Source organism: Loxodonta africana, chromosome 4 (assembly GCF_030014295.1).
Source record: "Loxodonta africana isolate mLoxAfr1 chromosome 4, mLoxAfr1.hap2, whole genome shotgun sequence".
Taxonomy (NCBI): Eukaryota; Metazoa; Chordata; class Mammalia; order Proboscidea; family Elephantidae; genus Loxodonta; species Loxodonta africana.
The window spans coordinates 187,674,370-187,689,663 of NC_087345.1; the positions used below are offsets into that span (position 1 = coordinate 187,674,370).

A 15,294-nucleotide genomic window follows, 5' to 3' on the forward strand; every position below is an offset into this window, starting at 1 on the left:
GCACTCCTTGAAAACTCTGTGGGGCAGTTCTACTCTGTCCTATAGGGTCACTATGAGTCGGAATCGACTCGACGGCAGTGGGTTTAGTGGGTTTAGGGTTAAGCAATCAAAAAAAGTTTGGAGACCACTGGTATAAATGATGTAGAAAAGCCTTCCACTTCTCCTTGGGGCAGGACAAGATCTGAACTGTTCCAGTGCCCTGTAGAAAGCTGCAAAGTGTTCCCTCCCCCAGCACTTCTTTCTGCATTATACCTGTCTATTCTACTTGTGAAATTCTTTCTCCGTACCATCATATTGCACCTTCAGACTTGACCTTCTTTTGATCCTGCTGCCCCTTCTGCAGCAGGCCTATCCTATTCCTCTCCTCCTTTCACTCCCCAAAACTCAATTGTAAATTCTCCATACAGCTTCATTCTCTCTTCTCCATTCCTCCCCCGACCTGCTTCTGTCTGGCCTCCACCCTCCTAGTCCACTGAATCTACTATCTTAAACGCCCCCAATAATCTCCTTTTGAGCCTCTCTATTGTCTTTTTTCTTACCATTGTTTCTTGAAACACCTCTCATTTTCCTGTAACCATTGACAAAAATCAGTCTTTTTCTCTTTGCTGCCACTTTCCCTTATTTTGACCCCTAACCGAGTGCTTTGGGGACAGTGGGGTGGTTCAGTGGTAGAATTGCAGCCTATCCATATAAGATAAACCAAAAAAAACCAAACCCAGTGCTGTCGAGTTAATTCTGACTCATAGCAACCCTATAGGACAAAGTAGAACTGCCCTATAGAGTTTCTAAGGAGCACCTGGCGGACTCGAACTGCCAACCCTTTGGTTAGCAGCCATAGCACTTAACCACTACGCCCCCAGGGTTTCCTCCATATGAGATATCCAAGTTCAATTCCCCACCAATGCATGTGCAGCCACCGCCCATCCATCAGTGGAGGCTTGCGTGTTGCTTTGATGCTGAACAGGTTTCAGCACAGCTTTCAGACTAAGATGGATGAGGAAGAAAGGCCTTGTGGTCTCCTGAAAATCAGCTGGTGATCTACTTCTGAAAGTCATCCAGTGGAAACCCTATGGATCCCAACAGTCCAATCCACAGCTGATCACGAGGATGGCAGAGCACTAGACAGCATTCTGTTTCTTTGTGCACAACGTTCTCCAGGAGTCAGGAGCCAACCACCCCAGCAGCTAACAACAACAGCCATGTGCGTTATCATTGCCTTGGAGATGTATTATTTTTCATTGCTTCTGTTATGGCTGATTCTCAAATCTTTGTCTCCAGCCTTGACGTCTCACTTATTCTTCAATCCCCTATTGTCCAATTGTTTACAAGGGTTCCCTCGACTTAAGCTCATAGTGTGGAAAACACACCTAATCCACCCCCATCCATCTCCCCAATTTTCCCTATCTTGCAGAGACATCACTATTTTCAGGACTGTTAGGGCAAGCCGTCTGGAATGACTTTGATCCCCACTCTCTTATTTACCCTCCTCATGCAAGCTCTCACAAAGACTTGTCAATATTGCGTTTAAGAGGTCTCATAGATTTGAGTTGTCTTCCTTATTCTCTTTCCCAAAACCAAACCCATTCCCATCAAGTGGATTCCGACTCATAGTGACCCTACAGGACAGAGCAGAACTGCTCCATAGGGTTTCCAAGGAGCTGCTGGTGGATTTGAAATGCTGACCTTTTACTTAGCAGCCATAGATAGCTCTTAACCACTGTGCCACCAGGGCCCTGTTGTTCTCTTTACCACCCCCCAGTCTGAGTCCTCATCAGCTGGCATCTGCATCTCTTCCCTCAGCCTAAATTTACCCTTCTAATCTCCCAATAGGAGCCCTGAGGGTGCAGTGGTTAAGTGCTCGGCTGCTAACTGAAAGGTTGGCAGTTCAAACCTATCAACCACTCCTTGGGAGAAAGATGTTGCAGTCTGCTTCTGTAAAGATTTACAGCTTTGCAAGCACTGTGGAGCAGTTCTGTTCTGTCCTATAGGGTCACTATGAGTGGGCTAGACTCAACAGCAGTGAGTTTAGATTTTGGGTTTTGTCATCAGTCTGCAGGAACACCAAGCAAACATCTTTTCCACATGGATGTCCACATATCCCAATCATGAATGCTCAAAGACAGGAAGACGTGATGACTGTTCTTTATTTCTTACAAGAGCAGAAATTACAGAGGATTAGAAAATGAAGCTGTGGCAACAAAACATAGCCCCCACCTAGGCTAAACTTCACCTTATTAAACCACAGCTCTGCCACAATTGCATGTCACCAGATGCTGTGGCTACAGGGCTTAGTTACAGCGAGCTCCACTATTAGCTGATGTCACTGGAATCAACAGCAAACGTGCAGATTTCTCAAAACCCAATTATTTGCATCTAATACGTATTTCATGTTTCTGCATCCTCAGGCCTCCCTAAAACTGATTGGATGTGAAGTCCTCTAGGCTTTAAGGAACAATTGCTCCACATTTCCAAGGGTAACAGCATGGATTTTCACAATATGCCCCTTAGCAGGGGGGGAGTTACATGCATAAGCTGAAGGAAAATTTTCTCTTGCACAATAAATCAAAAGCTTTGTAAATCTAAACTGACAATTTGCATTAAAAGGCTCGTGTTTACTTTTGGTATTTTCAGCTACATAAAGGATGCATGTATTCAGGCAAAAGAACAACTGACCATAACCTTTTTCTGACAACTCTGGCTACAGTTCTCTGCAAGCGATGTCAAATTTCATATTTTTCCAGAGGAGACAAACGAGATCGGCTCACAAATCGGGTTCCTTAGATTTCTAGTTCAATCTCACGTATCATTTCTATATGAGGCACCAAAATACTACAGGTAATTGTAGTAGTATTACAAAAGTAATAGGAGTCACTACACCTTAGATCAAATTAAACTTGAATTACTATCTCTTCCACCACCACCCCCCCCTTTTTAGCTTCTCTTCTTCTGATCTGAGCATCTGATCTTCTCAGCTACTAGCCTCACTATGTCCTCCTTAAAATTCAGTCATTCTCAACTCGTGTTGATTTTGCCCTCTCGAGGGATATTTGGCAATGTTTAGAGATATTTTTGGTTTTTGCAACTGAGGGCTTTGCTACTGATATCTAGTATATGTAGGCCAGGGATGCTGCTGTACATTCCACAAGGCACAAGACAGTCTCCCACAACAACTATCAATAGTACCAAGGTTAAGAAACCCTGGAATAACCTAACACAACAATTTTCATTTACAAAAAAAAAAAAGCCTGCTTAAGAGCCTTAAATGGCTCTTAATGCAAAAGTTGGAAACAAAAAAGGAGGTTTGGAGGTTGGAAAATATGGCCTTAGTGATAGAAACAATGCTGAAGATCTCGTGATAGAATTTGGCAAGACCAGTAACTTCTTTATTGCAAATATCTTTTTTCAACAACATAAACAGCAGCTATACACGTGGACCTCACTGGATGGAATACACAGGAATTAAATCGACTACATCTCTGGAAAGAGACAATGGTAAAGCTCAATGTGATCAGTCAGAAAAAGGCCAAGGGCCAACTACAGAACAGACCACCAATTGCTCACATGCAAGTTCAAGTTGAAGCTGAAGAAAATTAAAACAAGTTCATGAGAGCCAAAATACAACCTTGAGTATATCCTATCTGAATTTAGAGATCATCTAAAGAATAGATTTGACTCATTGAACACTAATGACCAAAAACAAGACAAGTTGTGGAATGATATCAAGGATATCATACATGAAAAAAACAAAGTCATTAAAAAGACGGGAAAGAAAGAAAAGACCAAAATGGATATCAGAGAAGACACTGAAACTTGCTTTTCACATAGAGTAGCTAAAGCAAAAGGAAGAAATGAAGTAAAAGAGCTGAACAGATTTCATAGGGCACCTCAAGAAGACAAAGTATTATAATGAAATGTGCAAAGACCTGGAGTTAGAAAACCAAAAAGGAAGAACCTGCTTGCCATTTCTCAAGCTGAAAGAACTGAAGAAAAAATTCAAGCCTTGAGTTGCAATACTGAAGGATTCTATGGGGAAAATAGTAAATGACACAAGAAGCATCAAAAGAAGGTGGAAGGAATACAGAGTCACTGTACCAAAAAGAATCGGTCGACATTCAACCATTTCAGGAGGTAGATCAAGAACTGATGGTCTTGAAGGAAGAGGTCCAATCTGCACTGAAAGGAAGGTGAAAAACAAGGCTCCAGGAATTGCTAGAATACCAACTGAGATGTTTCAATAAAAGGATGCGAAGTCAGAGGTGCTCCCTTATCTATGTCAAGAAATTTGGTACTCAGCTTCCTGGCCAATCAACTGGATGACATCCATATTTGTGCCCATTGCAAAGAAAGGCGATCCAACAGAATGCAGAAATTACCAAACAATATCATTAATATCACACGCAACTAAAATTTTACTGAAGCTTATTCAAAAGTGGTTGCAGCAGTACATCGACAGTGAACTTCCAAAAGCTCAAGCTGGATTCAGAAAAGAACAGGAAACGAGAGAGATCACTGCTGATGTCAGATGGATCTTGGCTGAAAGCAGAGAATACCAGAAATATGTTTACATGTGTTTTATTAACTATGCAAAGGTGTTTGACTGTGTGGATCATAACAAATTATAGACAACATTGCAAAGAATGGAAATTCCAGAGCATTGAATTGTGTTCATGAGGAACCTGTACATAGACCAAGAGGTAGTAGTTTGAACAGAATGAGGGGATACTGTGTGGCTTAAAGTCAGGAAAGATGTGTGTCAGGGTTGTATTCTTTCACCATACTTACTCAATCTGTATTCTAAGCAAATAATCCAAGAAGCTAGATTATAAAGAAGAATGTGGCATTACAATTGGAGGAAGACTCATTAACAACTTGTGTTATGCAGATGACATAACCTTGCTTGCAGAAAGTCAAGAGGACTTGAAACACTTATTGATGAAGATCAAAGACCTCCGTCTTCAGTACAGATTGTACCTCAACATGAAGAAAACAAAAGTCCTCACAACTGGACCAATAAGCAACATCATAGTAAACGCAGAAAAGATTGAAGTTGTCAAAGATTTCATTTTACTTGTATCCACAATCAACGCCCATGGAAGCAACTGTCAGGAATTTGTGTTGGGCAAATGTGCTGCAAAAGACCTCTTTAAAGTGTTAAAAAGCAGAGATGTCACTTTGAGGAATAAGGTGCTCCTGACCCAAGCCAAGGTATTTTCAATCATCTCACAAGCATGCAAAAGCTGGACAATGAATAAGAAAGACAGAAGGAGAATTGATGCCTTTGAATTATGGTGTTGGTGAAGAATATTGAATATGCCAGAAGAACAAATAAATCTGTCTTGGAAGTATAGCCAGAATGCTTCTAGAGGCAAGGATTGCGGACTGCATCTCACATACTTTGGACATGTTATCAGGAGGGATCAGTCCCTGGAGAAGGACATCATGCTTGGTAAAGTTGAGGGTCAGTGAAAAAGAGGAAGACCCTGAAGAAGATGGATTGACATAGTATCTGCAACAATGGGCTCAAGCATAACAAAGATTGTGAGGATGGTGCAGGATGGGGCAGCATTTTGTTCTGTTATACATAGGGTTGCTATGTGTTGGAACCAACTTGACAGCACCTAACAACAACCAGAAGAGAGAACAAATCTGTCTTGGAAAAAGTACAGCCGGAATGCTACTTAGAAGAAAGGAAAGTGAAACTTCATGTCACATACTTTGAACATGTTATCAGGAGGGATGAGTCCCTGGAGAAGGACATCATGCTTGGTAAAGTAGAGGGTTCGCAGAAAAAGAGGAAAACCCTCAGCAAGATGGGTGCAAGCATACCAATGATTATGAGGATGGTGCAGGACCTGGCACTGTTTCGTTCTGTTGTACGTAGTGTCACTATGACTCAGAACAACAACAACAGATAGCAACTGCCTCAGTCTTATTTTCAACACCTCCTCAACTGACTTCTAACCTGCCTTTCACCTTAACCAAATAAACACCTAATGAACTTCTATCATATGCTGGAGCTGTGAAGATACTAAAGGAGTAAGAGAGACCTGTGCCCTCCAAAAGCTCACCTCTGAAACAGGATATAATTAAGATAGAATTGAAAGAGCTATGAAACTTTATCTTCTATCATTCCTCTTGTAAACCATGTAGTTGTCTGTCTTATGCAAAGATATACTGAATTGCTTTCTCAGTAGGGGGCATGAGAATGCACTGACCTTTCTACATTTTTCCTTTAGGTCCTCTTGTGGGTTTGTAAAGTAGCTGGCATGGGTTAAAAGTATATACTCTGCAGAAGCACAACAGTGCAAACCAACCAACACCTTAGAATTTAGATCAATGTATTTAACCTATATCACTAAACATCAGTTGGTCAAAATTCCCAGGAAGAAAGAAAACAACATTTATATAACTCTCATTTGTTACATGGGAGAGGACTATAGTATAATTAAAACCGCATGGTTTTCATCTTCTCTTCCTCCCCTGTCATTATAATTCTTAATAAAATATTCTTTTGTTTATACTCAATGAATATACAGTACGTATAAAAAGCATTTATAATTGCCCTTCTCAAAATGTAATCTTCTGCTCAACTTTGATTATCTTTCCATGTACATGATCCTTCTGTTCTTGCTGCTAATTGTGAAATTAATATTGTTGTCAGTGACCATGATCTAGATTGAATTTGTCAACCATAAATTATTTATCCCAAGATGCCCTTGGGTGCCTGCAAATCGTTTTTCTTAGGTTGACAGTTTTGTTCTAGATTTTAAAATATTAATGTGTCAAAGTATTAAACTGCTGTTTTGTTAGAAACATGGCAATGAAAACTTACTTAGAAAAGAAGAGAAGACTGTTTATGTGTCAGGCTCACATATCCTATGTGCTCAAGGAATATAAAGAGAAGTTCAACGTAAAAGCTCTATGCAGCCTAGAATAGCTACAATACAATCATTACAATTCACATGGACTACCTGGAATGGAAGGTACTTCATTTTACCTTCACTCTCCTAAGTAGGATATAACTGTCCCACTCTAGATTATTTCCAGGAAAGTCTTTACAAACTCTCTCAGACATCTTTTTCTAGTGTGGAAGAAAGCAGATATACATTTCAATGCAGATATACATTTCAATCCATATTCATAGTTGGGCCTTCTATCTTGTCTAAGAATAGTGACTATAAATCTGTTAGATGACTATTATGCTCAGGGAACAATTGTTCTGAAACATAATATTGTAGAGTAGTGAAGATCTCAGCTCTGATGCCAAATTAGTGAAGTCTGAATCCTGGTTCTACCACTTTCTAACTCTCTAAACCATCTTTCCGCCACTTTAAATGGGGGTAATAAGAAGACTTATCTCACAGGATTGTGGTGAGCTTTAAATAAGTTCATACATGTAAAGGATTTGCAATGGGCTGGTACATGAAAAACATTCAACAAATGTTAGCTACTGTTCATTGTATATATATGGGCAGTATTCATTAGCACCTCCTTTTTTTTTTAAATAAAAAATTTTCCTGGTTATATCTGTTATAGGAGCCCTGGTGGCGCAGTTAAGCACTAGGCTGCTAACTGAAAAGTCGGCAGTTCGAACCCACCAACCACTCCACGGGAGAAAGATGTGACAGTTTGCTTCCCTATGGGCCAGTTCTGTTCTGTCCTGTAGGGTTGCTATGAGTCAGAATCGACTTGATAGCAATGGATTAGGGTTTTTTTGGGGGGGTGGGGATATTTGTTATACAAGAAAAATCAACACGGATATGAATAAAGAAGAAAACAAAAGTCCTCTTTAACGCTGTCCCTTAAAAATAAACACTGTTAAGATTTTGGTGTAGATCTTTTCAGACATATACACACACATACACAAATACATGAGCTAATCTTTTTCTTTAAGGTTTCTGGCTTTGTTTCCTTTAAAATTATGAACATATTCTCCTTAATGGTTTAATTTTTATGTTTAGATCTCTAATCCATATGTGCTTTATTTTTGTATATATTATGAAATAAGAATGTCATTTTTCCCCTAAGCAACTATCCAATTGTCTTGACACAAATTATTAAATAATTGTTTCCATTCCCCTTAAATTTGAAATATTAAATTTATCATTTACTTAATTCCCATATATAAAAGGGTCTATTTCTAGACTCTATTCTCTTTCATTAATCTACCTATCCTTGCCTTCGTAACATGCTGTTTTAATTATGCTGGCTTAATACTATATTTTGGTATTTGTTATAGAAATCTCCTAGCATATCTTAGCAAAATGGTAGTTCTAATTCAGTGGGTAATGGAATTCACCGAGACTATAAATGCAAGAAAACAAACAAACAAGGAAGTCATTATGAGTCAACTACTCAGAGAATTATATAAACTGGCCTTTTTCAGTAAGAATAGAATCCTAATATTGGTACTGGACTTGCCTGATGGCGATAAACAACAGGAAACTAGATCAGATGTATGAAACAGCTGGTTTCAGATGATGAACTACAGACAACACAAAACTGTAACTCCTGAGAGAAGTAAAACAAACGAGGTGAGAAATCCAATCATCCCAGCTTTCTTCATGGAGCTACTTTCCAGATTGTGATGCAGGGATCAGGGAACTCAAGCAAATCAGGCATTCTTGCTGAGTTGAGGAATCAGAGATCAGAGTTGGAGAGGCTGAGGCAGCTGGAATTTGCAGGATGGTGTACTAAAAAAAAAAAAAAATTTTTTTTTTTTGGTGTACTAGGTATGTGTAAACTCACCATTAAGTGCACCAACATATGTGTAATGGAAGTACTAGATAGAGTGGAGAGAAAGAGAAGGGCAGAAAAAAATTAGAAGAAATAATGGCTTTAAAACTTACCACATCTGATAAGAAACAGCATTAATCTAGACATCTAAGAAGCTCAATGAACTCAAAGTAGGATAAATACAAAGACTTTCACATCCAGAAACCCTGTAGTAAAAATGCTAAAAGCCAAACACAAAGAGAAAGTTTTGAAAGCACCAAGGAACAACTTGTAAATGACACTGGGAACTCCAATAAGATTAATAACTGATTTCTTTTCAGAAGTAATGCAGGCCAGCAGGCAATGGAATGACACATTCCAAGTACTGAAAGCAAAAGAAAATTAAGAGCCAAGAATCTTCTATCCAGAAAAACTATCTTTCAAAAATGAAGTGAAATAAAGATATTCCCAAATAAATTAAAACTGAGAGAATTCAATGCCAGCAGAACTGCCTTACAAGAAATACTAAGGGAAGTTCATCAAGCTGAAAGCAAGTGACCCTAGACATTAATCCAAACAACAACAACAAAAAAATCCAAATACACATTGAAAAAAAAAAAAAAAAAGAACTAAGCCAACAAATAGATGCATCACATTAATAGAACAAAAGAAAAAACCCACATGATCATCTTAATTGACACGGTAAAAATCATTTGACAAAATTCAACACATTTTCATAATTAAAAATACTCAGCTAACCAGAAATAGAAGGGAAATTCCTCATCATGATAAAGCATTTTTGAAAAACCCACAGCTAACATCACAGTCAATGGAAAGAGTGAAAGCTTTCCCCCTAAGATCAGGAACAAGAGAAGAATGCCCACTTTCACCACTGGTATTCTTCATTGTACAGGAAATTCTAGCCAAAGCAATTAGGCAAGAAAAAGGAATGGCAACCTTACCAGGATTAATGGTACAGAGTTTCTGTTTGGGGTGATGAAAATGTTGTGGAAACAAATAATGGTGATATGGTTGCACAACATTGTGTATAATTAATGCCACAGAGTTGAACAGTTAAAATGGCAAATTTTATGTTTATACATTTGAACACACACACACACACACACACACGAAGACTTGTAGAACTTATAAGTGAATTTAACAAAGTTGTATGATACAAAGCCAATTGTGTTTTTATATACTAGCACAAATAATTGGAAAATGAATATTGAAAAAACAGTTTATTATGATATAAAAATTAAATATTTAGGAATAAATTCAACAAGATATGTATAAGACCTGGCACTTACAACTCTCAAATTTTGCTGAGTGAAATTTTATAAGATGGAAATAAATGGAAAAATATCTATATTTATGAATATCAAGCTATGGATTCAATGTAATCCCTATCAAAATCCCAAGAGGATTTTTGAAATTGAGAAGCTAATTGTAAAATCTACATGGAAACCCAAAGGAACTGAAATGCGCAAAATAATTTTGAAAAAGAACAAAGAGTCATACACAGCTTGATTTTAAGATTTCACTATAAAGCTATAATAATCAAGACAGTGAGAAGCAGTACAAAAATATATCCATACTAAACCAAAAACCAAACCTAGTGCCATTGAGTCGATTCTGACTCATAGCGACCCTATTGGACAGAGTAAAACTGCCCCATAGAGTTTCCAAGGAGCGCCTGGCAGATTTGAACTCCCGGCCCTTTGGTTAGCAGCCGTAGCACTTAACTACTACGCCACCAGGGTTTCCATATCCATACGTAGGTCAATTGATTTTTAACAAAGATTCCAAGATTGGAATCTAGTGCTGCTATAACAGAAATACCACAAGTGGATGGCTTTAACAAACAGAAGTTTTTTTCCTCACAATAAAGTAGGCTGAAAGTCCAAATTCAGGGTGTCAGCTCCAGGGGAAGGCTTTCTCTCTCTGTCAGCCTTCTCATCAATCTTTCCCTTAACTAGGAACTTTTCCACACACGGACCCCGGGTCCAAAGGACACGCTCTGCTTTCCGCATTGCTTTCTCGGTGGCACGAGGTCCCCCTTCTCTCTGCTCACTTCTCTCTTTTATATCTCAAGAGATTGCCTCAAGACACAATCCAATCTTGTAGATTGAGTCCTGCCTCACTAACACAACTGCTGCCCATCCTCCCTCATTAACATCATAGAGGCAGGATTTACAACATATAGGAAAATAACGCAGTACCAGGAATCATGGCTAGCCAAATTGATACACACATTTTGGGGGGGACATAATTCAATCCATGACAATACTTTTTCTAACAAATGGTACTGGTATAACTGGATATCTTTATGGGAGTTGGGGGAGAAGGAACCTCAACCCTTACCTCACACCATATGTAAAATTTAACTGAAAATGGATCATACACCTAAATATAAGAGCTAAAACTATAAAATTTCTAGGAGAAAATTTTTGTAACTTTAGGATAGGCAAAGATTTCTTAAGACGTAAAAAGCAAAAGCCATAAGAAATTAATAAATTGACTTGATCAGAATTTAACACTTTGACCCATCAAAAGGTAGCTTGAAGAAAATAAATAGGCAAGCCACAGAGTGCAGACAATATTTACAACACATAAATCTGACAGATGTTTTATATCTAGAATACACTTTAAAAACACAACTCGATAAGATTAAACGGCCCGATTTAAAAATGGGCAAAAGATAAAGAGAAGCATTTCTCAAAAAAAAAGATATAGAAATAGCTAATAAACACATGAAAGGATACTCAGTGTCTTTAGTCATCAGGGAAATAGAAATTAAAATCACGGTAAGATCCACTACCCACTATCCACTACTAAACTTTAAAAAGCCTGCCAATAACAAGTGGTGGGAGTGTAAATGATATATCCATTTTGGAAAACAGTTTGGTATTTTCTTATAAAGTTAAACATATATTTACTATACAACATAGCAATCCCACTCCTAGATATTTTTACCCAAGGAAGGTGAAAACACATGTTGTTGTTATATGGTATCTAGTTGGTTCGGACTCATAGTGACCCTATGTACAACAGAACGAAAACTGCCTGATCCTGCACCATCCTCATAACCGTTACTACGTTTGAGCCCATTGTTGCAGCCACTCTATCAGTCCATCTCATTGAGGGTCTTCCTCTTTTTGATGACTCTCTAATTTACCAAGCATGATGTCCTTCTTCAGGGACTGGTCCCTCTTGATAACATGTCCAAGGAACGTGAGATGAAGTCTCACCATCTTCACTTCTAAGGAACATTCTGGCTGTACTTTTTCTAAGACAGATTTGCTCTAAGACAGTTTTCTGGAAGTTCATGGTATACTAAATATTCTTCACCAACACTATAAAGGCATCAATTCTTCTTCCGTCTTCCTTATTCACTGTCTAGCTTTCACATGCATATGAGACGATTGAAAATACTATGGCTTGGGTCAGGTGCATCTTAGTCCTCAAAGTGGTATCTTTGCTTTTTAACACTTTAAAGAGGTCTTTTGCAGCAAATTTGCCCAATGCAACACATCGTTTGATTTCTTGACTGCTGTTTCCATGGGCATTGATTGTGGATCTAAGTGAAATGAAATTCTTGACAACTTCAATCTTTTCTTCATTTATCATGATGTTGTTTATTGGTCCAGTTGTGGAGGATTTTTATTTTCTTTATGTTGAGGTGTAACCTATACTGAAGGCTGTGGACTTTGATCTTCCTCAGTAAGTGCCTCAAGTCCTCTTTGCTCTCAGCAAGTAAGGTTGTGTCATCTGCATATTGCAGGTTGTTAATGAGTGTTCCTCCGATCCTGACGCTGTGTTTGTGTAGTCCAGCTTCTTGGATTATTTGCTCAGCATACAGATTGAATAAGTATGATGAGAGGATACAACTCTGATGCACCCTTTTCCTGATTTTAAACCATGCAGTATCCCCTTATTCTCTTAAATGACTCCCTCTTGATCTATGTACAGGTTCCTCATGAGCACAATTAAGTGTTCTGGTATTCCCATTCTTAGCAATGTTATCCATAATTTGTCATGATCCACACAGTCAAATGCCTTTGCATAGTCAATAAAACACAGGTAAACATCTTTCTGGTATTCTCTGTTTTCAGCCAGGACCAATCTGACATCAGCAATGATATCCCTCATTTCCACGTCCTCTTCTGAACCTGGTCTGAATTTCTGGCAGTTCCCTGTCGCTCTACTGATGCAACCTCTTTTGAATTATCTTCAGCAAAATTTTACTTTTGTGTGATGTTAATGATATTGTTCAATAATTTGTGCATTCTGCTGGGTCACCATTCTTTGGAATGGACACAAATATGGATCTCTTCTAGTCAGCTGGCCTGGTAACTGTCTTTCAAATTGCTTGGCATAAATGAATGAGCACTTCTAGCATTGCATCTATTGCATCCACCACTCATCTGTTAGTTTGTCATACTGTGGTGGTTTGCATGTTACTGTGATGCTAAAAGCTATGCCACCAGTATTTCAAATACCAGCAGGGTCACCGGTGGTGAACAGGTTTCAGCGGATCTTCCAAAATAAGACTAGGAAGAAAGACCTGGTGACCTACTTCTAAAAAAATTGACCAGTGAAAACTTTATGAATTATGAAAACACATACCCCCACAAAAGATTTGACATGAATGTTCACATCAGTTTTGTTCATAATAGTCAAACCCTCATTGAGATAGATTGACACGGTAGCTGCAACAATGGCCTCAAACATAGCAATGATTGTGAGGATGGCACAGGACTGGGCAGTGTTTCGTTCTGCTGAACACTGAGCTGCTATGAGTTGGAAATGACTCAATGGCACCTAACAACAACAAGAGCCAAACTTGGAAATATGCCAAAAATTGATTAATTGAAAGGACAATTAAATTGTGGTATAGCCATACAATGGAATGTGAGTCAGAAATATGAACAAACTACTGATACACACAGCAGTGTGGATAAATCTCGAAACTATTAAGCTGAGCGAAGGAATCTAGAAACGAAGGAGTATGGAGTGCATGATTTCATTTGTACGAAGTTCTAGAACAAGAAAAAATAATCTACTACTGTCAGAAAACCAGGGCTTCAAACTGGTTCTTCCCGGTTCAGTCATGACTAACTGGAACAGACCCGAATTTTTTAAATGGGTGAACTGGAGTGATAACCACAACGGGAAAAATTACGAGTTAAAGCCCTGCTAGAAACCTAATCTCCCTCTGAGAAAACAAGGGCAGCAAAGCACTGCATTGCAACCAAATCTTTTGCCCACCAAATTTTGAGCAGAGTTGAGCAGAGCACAGTGGTGCCCTGCTTAAAGACGGCAGCTGACTGTACCAGTTTGAACGTGTGTCACTCTCCACAATCCAATCTCAAGCACCAGGCTCCTGAAAGTGCTTACTACGTCTCTTCCCAGTCTCCCATTTCTGGGCTTCAACCAGTAATTTTTCCTGTTACGGTTACCATGACGAATCACCCAAATTGTAACAATTTGGGTCTGTTCCAGTTTTGCTTCCTCTGCCGTGACTGAACCAGTTCAAGCCAGTTCGAAGCACTGAAAACTGATCAGAGTTTGCTTGAGTCCAGGCATCGAGGGATTGACTGCAAACGTGCATGAGCTTTTTGAGTAAGGGAAGTGTTCTATGCCTTGATTTTGGCATCCATGACACAGATGTTTATTTTGTCAAAATTCATCATACTATATAATTAAAATGAGTGCATTTATTATATGTAGATTAACCTGAAAAATTTATCCTAAAAAGTAAATGTGTATGTGTATATATTTAAAGAGCATTAAAATAGTTTGAGTTATTTAAATACAGCAACGAGAGATCCTCAAGATAGCTTTAGGGCTGCCCTTCTTTTGAAGAAAAGGCACACAATACCCCTATGTGAATAAAATATGGTAGAACACATTTTCTCAGTCATGTGTGCTTTGATTCTTTGAAGTGATTCTACCTTTTCAGTTTGAGCTTTAACTAGGAGTAAATCCTTTTAAGCTCTAAATAAAAAACACTCTTTGAATTCAGAGAGATTGTGGCTAAGAGGTTATCCTATTTGATGGGGAGGAAACAACTTCAAAAATCACTTAGCTTTCTGGGTGGACTGAAAAGAGACAGAGGAAAACAAGGTTTCTAATGTCCTCTCTTTGTCTCTTTAAGTCACTAAATGATACAGGAAGGTATCCTTCAGCAACCACTCATGAAAGATTAAGTTTATTATGCCTGAGATATTGACAGTTTTTATAACCAAACTGCAAATTACCTCTTCTTATATATACTTCCTTGAAAAATTAGAACTTTTAAATGCCACCATGATGGCTGGCCTGTTGATCTAAATCTGGATTATGCATTTTGAAGGAATTTAGTATTAGAATTCTTTAAAATCAAAATTTTAAGGAAGAAGACACTTTCATGTCGGATCACAAAGTCAGAACATGGAATTAAGAGTGGCCTTTAGAGGCATGCAGTGAAATAAGATGAAAAAAGAAAAAGAGTGAATCTGCCTCAAAGTCACTTTTCTACTGTATATATCTATATATACACCAAAAACCAAAACCAAACCCAGTGCCATCGAGTCG

The 15,294-nt window shown here is 38.5% G+C and overlaps 1 protein-coding gene across 1 annotated transcript in view; it reads right to left on the reverse strand.

Annotated features, from left to right (window-relative positions):
* Positions 1-15,294, reverse strand: part of CCNY (cyclin Y) — a 391,131-nt gene that overhangs the window by 291,522 nt on the left and 84,315 nt on the right. The gene's annotated exons all lie outside the window — the stretch shown is intronic.